This window comes from Ochotona princeps, chromosome 2 (genome assembly GCF_030435755.1).
Source record: "Ochotona princeps isolate mOchPri1 chromosome 2, mOchPri1.hap1, whole genome shotgun sequence".
Lineage (NCBI taxonomy): Eukaryota > Metazoa > Chordata > Mammalia > Lagomorpha > Ochotonidae > Ochotona > Ochotona princeps.
In genome coordinates, this window is record NC_080833.1 from 31,975,405 (window position 1) to 31,989,139 (window position 13,735).

At 51.8% G+C, this 13,735-nt stretch overlaps 1 protein-coding gene across 2 annotated transcripts in view; it reads right to left on the minus strand.

The window, feature by feature from the left end:
- HIVEP3 (HIVEP zinc finger 3) overlaps positions 1–13,735 on the minus strand; it is a 473,613-nt gene that overhangs the window by 133,693 nt on the left and 326,185 nt on the right. The gene's annotated exons all lie outside the window — the stretch shown is intronic.

Consider the following 13,735-nt stretch of genomic DNA (forward strand, 5'->3'; position numbering starts at 1 on the left):
TTTCATGGGGTGGCCATGTGTTGGCGCTGTGGGCGACAGCAGTTGTAGGAGAACACCTGTATCTGTGGGTTCTATCATAAGCCAATGAGATGACGAACTTGATGCACTTGAGACTCACTTAGGGCATCTATTTCTAAAGCCCAAAATTATGGCTTAAGTCATCTCTTCCAGAAAAATTGAGCTGACATGCAAGATACACAAGGAGGTGGAAGGGGGCATGGAAGCCACCAAATCCCACGGCCCGATCTTCCTGTCTTGCTCATTTGGCTTTAGAGGAGATCATAGACATGGCCACTTGCAGGATACACTGAACCCAGATGGAGCAGGACGGTGAGGTGATTTCCACCTACATGCACACACCAGTGCAGCCTCTTGTCTGGCTCAGGGTGCCCTGGCGAAGGCAGGGTTGCTGCCTTCCGGAGTTTCGGAGGCCCCAGCCAGTAAGTAGTTCCAGATCCTAGGAGTCTCTGGTTCTCAATGAGTCCTACAGGACTCCTATGGGATTGACATGAGATTATAGAGTACAATAGAAACCAAGTGGTCAAGCGGGAGCATGTTCAGACTGAGTTCATTCCTGCCATAGATGTGCACTTAGTATCTTCTCTGGGCCAGGCACAGTGGCATGCTAGGTGCAGAGTGCTACCCAGAAAACTGAACAGAAGGAGGAAACCGGGGCCAGGGATTGGGGCAGCAGGAGCTGTGGCCATCTTAATAGGAGGCCAAAGAGAGTTTCTTGGAGAAGGAGGGGAGTTTAAGTCAAGACACAAAGGAAGTAAGGGATTGTTTCTTGTGCTAAGGAAGTAACATGGGAAGTGTTGAAGCAGAAACTGGCCTGTAGGTGTGTAAAAACCAAGCTCATGTGCAGGACATGGCAGTCACATAGCAAGAAACCTGGTTTCACAGGAACAGCGATGTCAAGTGAAGACAAAAATGCCAAGGATAAGGAAAGAGATGAGGAAATGCTGGCTGTAACAACTCAGGAAGTTGCTGGAATTCAAACAGCCCGAGAGCTCACTGCTGTGTATTCGCCTCTGTATCCCCGTTTGTTTATAGTGCAACTGCTCTATAAAACTCGAGAGAATAGACCATCAAGATCCAGCCTTTGCAGAGTGATGCAGGTTGGTGCCCTCCAGAGTAAATAAAGGCTACTTTCTTTCTAGGGGTGGCTTTTGCATCACAGGTAGTGTCAAGTGTCCATGGTAGTGTCAAGTGCAAAGGCACTGAGTCCAGTGGATGCTGGGTATGAGCAAAGAGAAGTCGCTGCGTCGGGCAAGCATTTGAGGCTTCTGACCTGTTTGGACACAGGAAGTCACTACAGGCCATTGAGTGAGGGTGGGCACAACCTTTTAGAACTGATCAACAAGCTTCAGCTGCCCAGCTGTCTCTTCGAAGCCCCATTCCTTACCTCCACCTCTCAGCCTAAGAGCTTTCTCCTTTGTCAGGTTTGTTGCAGATTTCTGATCCCATGTGTGCCAGGCAGAGCCTTATCTATTGGATACAGGCCAAATGGGGGCCCTCATAGACAGGCTGTGCTTGGGGAAGAGAGAGGAGTAGAGCAAGCGCTCAGCACAGGGGCCTTGCTCCATCCCCTGGTGTACTGAGGTCTCCAAGCAGGCTCAGCTGTGTGCAGTGTGTAGGGGATGCACCTGCCACAGCTCAGAGGGGACATTTCAGGAATGCTCCTGCACTGTGTCTGTCAGCCAGCAGTTGAAATCATTTGTTTTCAAATGAAACAATCCCTGCCTCCATCTGTGATTGGTTACGTTTTCTGGGTCACTGGCCCCTTGGAGACTCTGCTGAAAGTGAACATGGGAGAGGAATCTCTTGTTTTTAGAGTTTTGGGGTGGGGGATCATGGATCCCCAAAAGTTTAGCCAGGAAACTAATGTCTTTGCCAGCTACCTCCCAGCTGCGGCCTTGGTGAAATGAGTGAATGAACAGATGAACAAAGGAAGGAGAAAGACAGAAAGGGAGGATGCCAAGGCTGCTGCTGGGAGTTGGGGTGCTTGGGGTGGTTCTCAAGCCTCCGGAGCAGTCAGCCAGGAAGACCTAGGTGGCCAGGCCTTGCCAACTGGGCATCCTGGAGCTGGACAAGCTTTTTTCCTCCCACACCACCTGGTGCTCCTGTACAATGCCCAACCAACCCTTCCCTTTCACTACAAGCCACTGTCTTCACTCTCTACAAGGCAACCAGAGCATGCTTTCCTCGAGGCATTTCCAGGGAAGCGAAACTGTTCCGGTGGCAAGGGGGCCACAAGGTCAGCCACAGAAAAGGAATCCCCTTTCCTTTCATTAGTCTGACGGCTGAGCTAGCTAAGCCCCATGCCTGTAGCTTTTGTGCTGGGGTCCAGGTTTGTGCATTGCAGCTTTGTGGGACATCTCTCGAGAAGGGATGAACACATCTTGCATTCCCCCCATCTGTCTTCTCACTGAGATGTCCTCAGCTAAAGCTCATTTGCTTCCTGTCACCCTCCCTTGTAACAATGCAGGGAAATATGCTGAGGAGCTGGGGTGGGCAGGAATCTGCTTCCCACAGCAGAAGCTCCAGGGACTCCAGACGTGGCTCTGAGGCCTCTCGAGCCTGCCCAGTGCTCCTTCTATCTCCTCCTCCAGCCATCCTGAACTGTTGGTTTCTACCTTGCGTCCTTTGCACATTGTGTGCCCACCTCATGGACTGGGGCCACCACCTGCCTGGCATACATAAGAGAGCTGTGGGACTGGTATGATGGCTCAATTGGCTAATCCCCCACCTATAAGTGCTGGGATCCCAAAAGGCTCTGGTTTGTGTCCTGGCTACTCCACTTTACATCCAGCTCCCTGCTTGTGACCTGGGAAAGCAGTAGAGGATGGCCCAAAGCCTTGGGACCCTGCACCTATATGGGAGACCAGCAAGAAGCACTTGACTCCTAATTTCAGATCAGTTCAGCCTCTACCATTGAGACCATTTGGGGAGTGAATCAGCAGATGAAAATCTTTCTGTCTCTTTCACCCTGTATATCTTTTTTCTAATGAAAATAAATACTTTTTTTTTTTTTAAAAAAAAGAGCACACAAGGAAGTTGTGACCTGCTCTCAAACATCTCCTCCCCACCTCTGCAGAGAGGCTGCTTCCTTCCTCTGTGAGTCCCCAGGTGAGGAGGTGGCATCTCAACTCCAGCCTTCACTATGCTGTCTTTCCCCAGCATGTATTACATTGTACACATTGTACCTCTAACTTCTTTTCAGGATTTTTTGGGGGGTTAGTGAGGAGGGAAAACAAAATGAGGGCACAGATACATTCCCAAGAACACATTCCCCTGGTGGGCTCAGGGGCCGAGTCCTAGCTCTTGTGGCCTCCACAATTGGTTGTACGGCGCTCTCAATGACTAGGGCTGCTCAGCCAAGAGTTGCTTTCTGGCTACCCTTGCAGTGGGGTTGTCCTGTGAACCCCTGCTCCCCCCACCCTCCTTGCCCTGCAGTCAGGGCACGCCTTTTCCTGCCCTCCCCAGGCTCTGCTTCAGTCCACTGAAGTTGGGGATCAATAGGGAGCAAGTAGGTACCCAGGGACTCTCCGGAGGACATGGTCCAATGGCCGGCTGTGCAAATTGTGTCTCTGGCTACGGCTGCTCCACAGCATCTGTGCTGTGATCCGAGTGGGTGAGGCCACCCGGATGGGGAACCTCCTCCAGCGAGTTGTCATGGCAACCTTGACTTTCAGTTTCACGTAGGAGAGTTCCCAAGAGGCAAAGCACTCCTCCGAGGGGTGAAGGAGGGAAGAGGTGGGGAGCAGTCTCCCTGGGCTGTCCTCCTGCACCCTCTTCTTGGCTTCTGGCTGGTTCACACGCTCAAGGTAGATGCCATTGTGTGTGGGCAACTGAGTAGAAGTGGCTTAAAATAGCACCCCAGGCTATTTCAAGGAGCGGTTGAATATGCATGAAGCTATTTTAGAAAAGATGTCCCCAGCCTGGCCACTCCAAACCCCATCCTTTGCTTTGGAAGTGCTGAGAGAAGCTGAATGGAGCCTTTCTTGGTCTTTCCCATTGGGTGGGGGTTTTGTAGAAGCCGCAGAGACTACACCCTGGCCAGTGTGGGTCTCACAGCCCTGGCAGCTGCACTCCTGATCCTGTGGCCACGGGGACTCTGGGCCAGGCAGCTCAGCCCTCCCAAGGCCTCTGGAGCCTTAGACGACAAATTTTACCCTGACCCAGGCTGACCGGGGTTTCAGCAGCGGGGGGGGGCGGGGGTAGGTACCTCAGAATCCTAGGTGTTTCCATCAGTTTGATCATTCATTCATTCAACACACTTGAATTGGTAGGTGATACATCTGAGGACTGTGCTAAATACTGATGATACCAAGATTTCCAAGGCAAGCTCATAGGTGCGAGGGAAGGACAGGGAGGGGAGAGAAAATAGCCATCAAACCCCAAGGCCGAGTGAGTCTCTGGGAGCCCTGAGCTCTTCCTGCTGGCTGAGAAGCACTGGAGGGGCAGTGGGAGGTCCATGAAGCATGAGATGGCTAGGTGGGCTCAAGGACAAGGGGATGGCTGGGTGTGGCTGGCGCTTGGGTGGCCTGGTGGTGGAGGAGGTACACCTACGAGGAGGTGAGGAGGGAGAGGGGGTCAGACTGTGGGAATCACAGCATGCTGGGCCAGCTGTGTCTTCTTTGTTGCCAGAAGGCCCTGTCATTGCCCTTCCTTCCCCCACTACATCGAGGCCGGAAGTCTGTGGGCAAAGCCTGGTTAGACTCTCTGGAGCCAGCACTCACTGAGAGCCTGGATCCAGGAACCAGACTGCCCCGCTTCAAGTCTAGAGTCTGCCCCTGACTGGTTGTGTGATTGATGAGTTATCTGGCCATGTAGCCTCTGTTAGCTCACCCATCAAATGGGAATGACAAGAGCATCTCTCTCCCAAAGCATCTTGTGGTGAGAAGCACATGATTTAGCAAACATACAGGGCTTAGAAATCTGCAGTGTGCAGATGCACAGGTGCAAAGCTCCTGCAAGAAAGGGGAAACTTCGCATGATGCTCAGGAGTTAGTTCTTTTATCTTGAAAATGGAGTTCCACCAAAGACAAACTTACTTCCAAAATAAAAACAGCTTTATTGCTTTGATTTTCAATGTCATATGTGTCCACTAGCAAAACATTAAGTATGGAAAGCACCAAATGCAAAGAAAAACATCACCTTAACTCTTAATTCTTTGATAACTGCCATTGCCAAGGCCTTCTGCTAAGGTCTGAATGTTGATGTTTCTTGAAGTGACAGCTTCGGGAGGTGGTGGCTTTGGGAGGGGATGACAGATCACAGAGGCAGAACATTCCAGAGGGGGGTTCGTGTCCTTATCGAAAAGGCCTGAGACATCTCCCCATTCCACATGTGAGGACACAGCAGGCAGGTGTGTCTAGGTCCCCTTCAGAGCCTGAGCTTGATCTTGGACTTGTCAGCCTCTGGAACTAAGAGAAAAGTCATTTGTTTTTCTCATTGCCCAGCTCCTGGTGTTGGTGTTGGTGAGGGCAGTGCGTGTGGTCTAAGACTTCTCTATCTAGGGCAGAGTTGAGCCTCATCATTCATAGACCCCACACTTGCAAATTGCTCCATTGATTTGTCATATTTGGGAATGGGCAGGACGGCAAAAAGTATCAAGCCCCCTGCTGGTCACGTTCCCAGATGACGGCAGACAAGACACTGATACCCATGCTCTAGGCACTTGTCTTTTGGCAGACGAGTATGGGCCATGTTGGCTGCATTTTTTGGTGTGACTTGTTTGGTGGTTTTATTGTTCTCTGGCAGCCTCCATGTTGTAGTGCTGAGTGATGTCCTGTGTTCTAAATTGTGATGTGCCTTAGGGAGCAGACGTGTTTCCCAAGTTTTGCTCAGCCATGAGTGCCATGAATCAGTGGTGTATGTTAAACAAGTTGGCTTTGAACAGCTGCATGCATGCTGCATGCACGATGCATGCTCATGTGCTCACGTGAGTGTTATGCAACATCTCCTCCACCCAAGGAGCAGGGTTCAGGTTTCAGTCTCAGTGCTAATGAAGGCTCTAGAGAACCCCAGCAGCGTGACTGGCAAGAATCTGCCAGCCCTTTCCAGATTCTCAAACATCTCCTTGCTATTCACAATATACCTTCCTGATTCTTTTGACACTTTAAGGAAATCATACACTGGGGCTGGGGTTGGGGCATAGTGGGATAAAGACACTGGCCACAATGCCAGAGGCCCTTATGGATGCTGGTTTGAGTTCTGGTTGCTCTGCTTCCAATCCAGCTTCCTGCTAATGCATCTAGGAGCAGAGGAGAACAGAACAAATACTTTGCCCCTGCTCCCCATATGGGGGTCCTGGAAGAAGCTCCTGGTTTTGGCCTGGCTCAGCCTTGACTACTGCTGCCACTTGAATGAACCGGCTGATGGAAGATCTCTCTGTCTCTGTCTCTCTCTCTCTCTGCAATTCTGATTTTCACATAAATGAAATACATGTTTTGAAGAAATTATACGGACAAATCAATTCATGCCCAAGGACACAGGTCCTCAGGTGCCTGTATCACCATGTCCATTCTGTCCAATGCTCAGCCAGTGGCTCCCCACAGATGGACAATTCAGCTATTTTTCATTACCCTCTGTCACAAATGACACTGGCATGAGCCCACTATCTATGGCCCAGTCCTCCACTCAGAGGACTTGTCACTAGCCAAGTGATAAGCTTTACTTGACAGCGTCTCCCTTAGGCCTCACAGCAAGCCTGTGGAGTTGATAGCATCACCATCATCGTCATCACTCCCACTTTACAGAGGAGGACTTGGGTGCCCAGAGGTGCTCAGCACCTTCCCTAGGGCATACAGCTGAGAAGCAGCTCACTCTGACCTCAGGTTCCACACTTTCCTCCAGCGAGTTCTGCTGCCTCCTTTTAAACACAGTCCCGAGCAATGGCGGGTTTCCTTAGCAAGCCTGTTTGGCAGCAGGACTCCTGGAACAAAGGGAGCCAGTGCTCATTGTCCATCAGGTCCCTACCTGCCAGCAGAGCCTCTGGTGGTCCTATTCCCCAGGCCTCATCTTCCAAGGTGTTCTCAATCTGTGAAATAGAACAGCACCACAATGCCACCTGTCCTTTCCGGTTCCTCCGAGAGCTCTCCCCACCCTCGCTCCACCTGTCCTGCCTTTTCTGTGTTGCCCCTTTACAGTTTCTGTTAGGACTTGACCCAACCTCACTACTTCTGGGCTTCCCAGGGCCAGTCCTTGAAACCTCAAGCCTATCTCTTTACCACTAGGCTTCCCAGCCCTGTTTATTTCTCCATATGTACTTGGTAATCATTTTATGTAAAATGTGGTTCAGATTTTGATATAACGTCTTATTTGGTCTATCCTCAAAGATCTGCTGCTTTTCCACCTTGGCAGCCTGGGCTCCTGTTTATTCTGCTACCTAAGCAGTTCATTTGGGTGCCACTTCTTCACAGATCCTTTCCTAACCAACCCTGCCAGAAGTGCTTCCTCCCTTCCCAACATTCTCTTTCCCATGCCATTGCTTTCTTTCCCATCCTTGGCTAGTGAACTCCTGGAAGTCAGGGTCCCCGTCTATCTGTGTACCTGCTATGCTACCACATCCCACAAGCAGGCAAATTGCTGGAGACCTTGGTAAGGATAAATGAACAAATGAATGAGACACATTCTCCTGGGAAGCTGACAGGTCAGTGAATGGATGACAGAAGTCCATTTTCCCACAGGCATCTGACAACCCGAAGCGGAGGTGTTAACACAGGAGGCTTCTGCCTGACTGGGGTGTCCCAAGCTGCCTGTTCTGTGCTGCCCGGAGGCTGGCACCTCATAAGCAGCCAGGCCATTTCTCAGGGGGTCTTTCGAGGCCATCAGAAGAGGAGCACAGACAAGCATTCATTGTACACCTGCTGCTGCTGCGAAGACTTTGGGAAGAGTATTTTCCCGTGGGATGATACCCTCCAACACTGGAAATCACCTGCCCCATTCTGCAGAAGCAGAAGCAGAGGCAGTGAGATGGAACCCCTAACTAGTAAGTGGCAGAACTGGCTGGAGCTGGGGCTGAGGGACTCTAAGGCATCACCTGTCCCCTAGTAACACCCAGAGCAGTGCAGCCTGGCAGGCTGAGGCCTGCAGAGGAGTGAGACTCCTGCCTTTACTCAGCTGAGACCATTATCCCCAAAAAACTACCTCCTCCCCACCCGCACCCCAAAGGGAGTGTGTATCACTAGGTATTGCTCCTGGGGAGCACTGGGATTGGATCAAAGAGCCACGGTCACAGGAGGGAACCTGGTTTATGGGCTGCATTGTGGCCATGACCCTGGAAAGTGGAGGAGTAGAGGTCAGGAAAGTGGGAAGGGGAGAAGGCCTTTGTCCGAGTAGTTTAGGTGCTTATGTCCCATCAGTGCCTGGGTTCCACTCTCAGCTCCTGCTAATGTGAACCCTGAGAGGCAGCAGTTGACAGCTCAAGTTGCTGGGATCCCTGCCACTCATGAGGGAGACCTAGACTTGGTTCCCAGTTTCTGGTTTCAGCCCAGACCAGCCCAGCAGTTGTTGTGAACATTTAGGGAATGAGCCAGCAGATAAAAGATTCTCTCTCTCTCTTCCTTCTCTTCCTTCTATTTGCATGGGGGTGGGAACTGTTGCTCAGCACACATCTAGGGATGCCTGCCCCTTGGGGTTCCTGGCCCAGCCTGCATCAGTGCTTTGTGACTTGGCCCTGCGTTTCCCTCTGGGCACCCAGCCAAGACGTCACTTCCTTATGAGCTGGGCAGCTGCTGGGCAGGCCTCAGCTATCCTCTGAGCCTGGTTGGGAGCTCAGGTGTCCTAGAAACGACATTGGGTGGGGGCCATTCCATCTGCTGGTGTGGCTCAGTGTGTGCCAGGGCAGGTCCCAGGCATACAGAGACGATGCATGACAGCTCTCCCACCTCCAGGAGCTCCAATTCTGGTCAAAAAGTGGATCCTAAAGGAATTTCCAGCACAATCAACAGCCACATGGGACACCCAAGAAAAGGGGACCCCAGCTACCAAGGGCAGGAGTCAGAGGTTGGCTATTCACTTCTGTTTGATGTGTTTTGTCCTGTGGTCAGGGAGGAGTGGTGAGGCTGAGCTGTGCTTTCGAAACAGGTCGAGTTGGTACTCTTGCTTTCTATAAACATGTCTTGTTCTTAGGTAAGAATGAAAGTATGTCTGCTTTGCAGAAACAATACCATGTAGATGGAAACACAGAGCAGATGGAGAGTGGTCTGGCTGAATTACCTATCTGCACGGTGCAGTGAGTGGGGAGCAGCTGGTCTCAACATTCAGACCTGCCACTGGCTTGTGTTACCACAAGCAAAGGATTCCTCCATCTCAATCTTAGTTCCCGTACCCTACAGAATGGGAACACTGTCCTCGATACACAGGGCTACAACCAGGACAAACAGGATGGCAAGTGATGCTGTCCAATTGTAGATGAAGGATAAAGCAACAGCATCACATGTAGGCCCCAGGAAGCCCAGCACAGCCACACGAGGATTTGCAGCTGCAAGCGCACCTTTCACTGTTGCACCCCCACCCTCTGTCCCAAGCCACATCTTGCGAAGTCTCAGCTGCTCCAGCTCCAGGCAAAGCCTGTGCCATGCACACACCCACTCTGCACTGGAGTGCAGTCGCCCTTGTGTTTGCTGGGCTAGGAACATCAACCACGGCCCTTGCCCGGTGAGAGTAGAAACAGGGAGTCGGCCTGTTCTCTGAGAGTGGAGCGCTGGCGGGTGCCGGGGACTGTTTCAAGGTGGGATGTTTCTTTATGCACCATTGGCAGCTGTCTACATAAGGCGTCCATTATGTGCAGGCCTGAGAGGCCAGGCTAAAAATAGCGTCAAATATGCACCCGCCAGAGACACGGAACATCCGAAGGTCAATGCCTTTGACAGCTGCCCAGGCTGGCAAGGGCGAACTGGGCACCACACGGCCACTGCCTCCCGTTCTTCCTGGGCACAGTGACAGACAGCCCTCCCTGTGGCCTGGCCTGGGAGCCCAGCTTGAGTTAGAAAATAGAATGCAAGGTATTAACCCCAAATACATACACATATTTTTAAAAATCCATATATATTCATCAGAAACAATATTGAGAGGTAACTTCACTGGCTCTCAGTCTCAGGTGAGGACTAGTGGATGAGGTTTTTTTTTTTTCCCTGTTTTTTCCAAACTGGTCTCGGTAAATACACAAATACACATTGCTTTTGTAATCAGAAGAAAAAAACCAGTAGACAGTGCTGTGAATTACCTTTATGAATAGCCTGTATGTTAAACACATAACATGATTAACTTGTATATGTTTCCAGTCATGTGGAGGGATGTGTATGTGAGTAGGTATGTGTATGTGGTTGTTCACAGAGGAAGCTGAGGGCCCAAAAGTAAAGTAAAAAGCTGAGAGGCTATTTTCCATTGAACTTGGCATTGTCCTGCAGTTGTCCCAGGCCTTGCCCTCTATTGCCCTGGAGTTCTTTTCCTTCTTATTTTATGGAAATGGAAACTGACATCCAGAGAGGTAGACTGGGCATGTCCAGCCAGGAAGCCACGGGACAAACGCCCAGCCCTGCCTTTCTATCCGTGGCACCCACGAGCTGGAGAAAAGGAAAGGAGTTTGGGAAAGAGGAAGGGGAGGACAATTGGAGGGAAGAGAAGAGAAACAAAGGAAAAGTGAGGGGAAGGGGGGAAAGGAGAGAAGAAGGGAGGGAAGGGGAAAGTAAGTAGGGGAAGGAAAAGGGAGGGTGGGGAGGGAAGGGAAGGGGCTTGTGATCTTGTGCCCAGGCCTCTGCTTTGGCTGGGGGGGGGCACAAACACAGGGAATTTGACCAGTCCTGAGCTGGGCAGCCTGGGCAGGGCAGCTCTTTGGGGGGGATGGGTGTGCAGACACCCCGAGGTGCCCTGGAATGACAGGTCTTTGGGGCTCACACTGCCTCAACTCACTTGGGGCCTGTGCCTTTGCACCTACTCTTCCTTGAGCACATTTTAAACCAAATGCCCACTGTGTGACACAGCTCAGACCTTTGCAGTTCCAACTCCGTGGCTGCCTCCAGTGCTTACAGAGATGTCCCCAAGGTTGTTCCAGCAGGGACTCTAGGCCTGGAGTCACTTACTAGCTGTGTGTGGTGGGGCCAGTGGGTTAGCCTCTCTGTTCTCTATAGTCCTTGGTTCTTGTAGTTCTTCTGATGATCACCACGCGACCCGGTGCTCCTCCTTATGGTGCCCACTTTGTGTCTGCATTCTGGTCATCCCCTCGTCTGCCTTCTCGTTGTACATTGAGCACCACTCTCAGCACAAGACATGGAAGGACCCCATAAAAGCAACATCCAAGGGCCTGTGCATCTTCTTTGGCCAGTGGCCAAGAGCTCTGCTGACATCCACCTGGGACCCTGGCACTTTTGCAATCCCATTCCCGGGACCACTGCAGAACCTGGGTCACACATGCCCTGCCAGGACAAATCTCAGAAGCCCCCTTTGTCGTAGCTTTAGAGTTTACTTGCCTAGCCTGATCATGGAGCCCACTGGGGTGGCTCCTTCACCATGGGGGCCTGTCCTTGGATATGATTCCCCCCCCCCCCATGACATCCGAAGTGACAAGAGGGACAGGTAGTCAACTTTCCTGAATGCTTTTCTGGGAAGGATGTTCTTGATGGGCAGGCATTCAGTGCTGATGCCTTAGCACATGGCATCCTCCATGCTGTGTCCTTGTTCATGCCTGCCCCTGTGCCTGGGATGCCTGCCCATCATTTTTCATAGTCCTGCTGATCTGATAAATGCCCGCTGACCCTTCCCGTGCCAGCACATGTGCCCCCTCCTCCATGGGGCTGCCCCTGAATATAGCACCTCCGTGATTCAGCCCTGCCTCTCCTCTGCTCTAGGCCATCACTTCCAAGACTTGTGATATGTGTGGTTCCCCAAGGTGCACTTTATCCCCTTGTTGACATCCCCTGTTCTAGAGAAGGACTGTATTCTTCCCACTGCCCAAGAGTACTGGGAACAGAGTGCCAGGTGTGGTGGTGGGGGGTCGGTCAGGCAAGTTCTGTTGAATAAACTTTCCAAAGCAAAGTCAAGTCCATTTGATTCAACTTCCAATTAAGGCTGCTATGCTAATTACATTTATCACCTTATTTTTAAGCATTTATTTATTTATTAATTCAATGGTCAAAAGACACACACACACACACACACAGCCCTTATTTGCTGCTCATTCCCCAAGTACCTACAGTGGCTGTGGCAGGGTTGGGACTGAAGCTGGGAGCTTAATCTAGGTCTACTACCTGGGTGTCAGTGATCCAATCACTTGAATTACTTGAGCAAAAAGTTGCAATTAGGAGCTGGAGGCAGGAATTGAACTCAGGTATTCTAATATGGATGGCTGACCACCTAACCTCTGGGTTAACAAGTTGCTCCAGTCAGGCCACCTTTTGAACCCCAAATTCACAGGTGTCTCCGGGCCATCACTGCCTATCAGTAACTACTTGCTCCATGGCTGTTCCAAGGCAAGAAGGCAATCATACGTCGAGCACCTCCTCTCTCTCACACAGATGCCTATCTTGCTTCTGGCACTGCCTCCAGGAGGCAGGTGTGTTTTGTACATGGGGGCCTTGAGAGCCTTAGGGAGGGTGGGGCCCACACAGAGGTCCCTTTGGCCCCAAAGCCTGCTCTGTACACACTCCAAAGACACATGGAGAAAGTGCAAGGTCAGGAACTGGTGCCTATCACCCAGAGGTGGTACTTGGCTACAGTTGAGTAGAAGGGTACATAGGAGAGGTCAGTGCAGTTGGGGATGGGGGGCAGGAGTGGTCCATGGCAGCCTTCAGCCCCCAAGGTGTCACTATTCACCAGGGACAAAGGCGACTGTGGGGAGAGGGGAGGCCCTGCAGAGCAGGGGGCTGTAGCGGCTCCCAGGCAAGGACCGGGGCCCTAGAGCACCCAGGCTTCTCTGGAGTGTGGTCCCTGAGCCCCACAAGTCCCCAGGCACCTGGGCCACAGACACCTCAGCAAGGGGCCCCCAACATGAGCCCATCCTCAGCCCAGGGGCCTCTCTCAAAACCCCCATTCCCCACCCCGAATACTGACCAGCTCTGAGCCAACCCAAGCTCCTTGGCAGGGCTTTTTGGATCCCCATTCCCCCAGCCTCAGTCCTCTCCTGTGCCCTTTTTTCTCTTCAGCTCAGATGGTCCCTTGTTCATTCTGTGCCTAGTAAACTTTCGTTCACCCTCCAAAACCCAGGGCAAACGTCTGCTTCGAATGGTCTTCCTGCAGCCAGTCCAGGAGCAAACCCACAATGGAAGGGATTCCTCCTGCCCTCAGCAGGGTATGCTCAGCTGAGCCTTCCACCTCCTTCTCCAGAATGGGAGCCTGCAGGGTGCAATGTCTGGCTCATATCTGCTCTGAGTCTCAGTGCCCAGCATGGAGCATAACATAGCACACAGCAGGTGATCAAAGATACGCAGATAACTGGGCCATGAGAGGGCCTGTGGCTGGTGTCTTTACGGCTGAGTGTGACTTTAGGTAGAGTTTGCTAGAAAGCATGCAGGCCCCTCCCCTAAATATGTGGATACTCATGTGTGCTTGCACACACAAACACACACACACACAGGCACAGTCTCTCAAGGGACATGAGTCCACAGAGCAGTGAAAAGGAGAAGCAGCAGGAGCACCAGGGAAGCAACACACAGCTGTGATGCTGACCCCACGGCCTTTCCCCACCCTGTGGCCTTGGCCCGGGCCTGGAATGGATGGCTGGAGGCCTGCA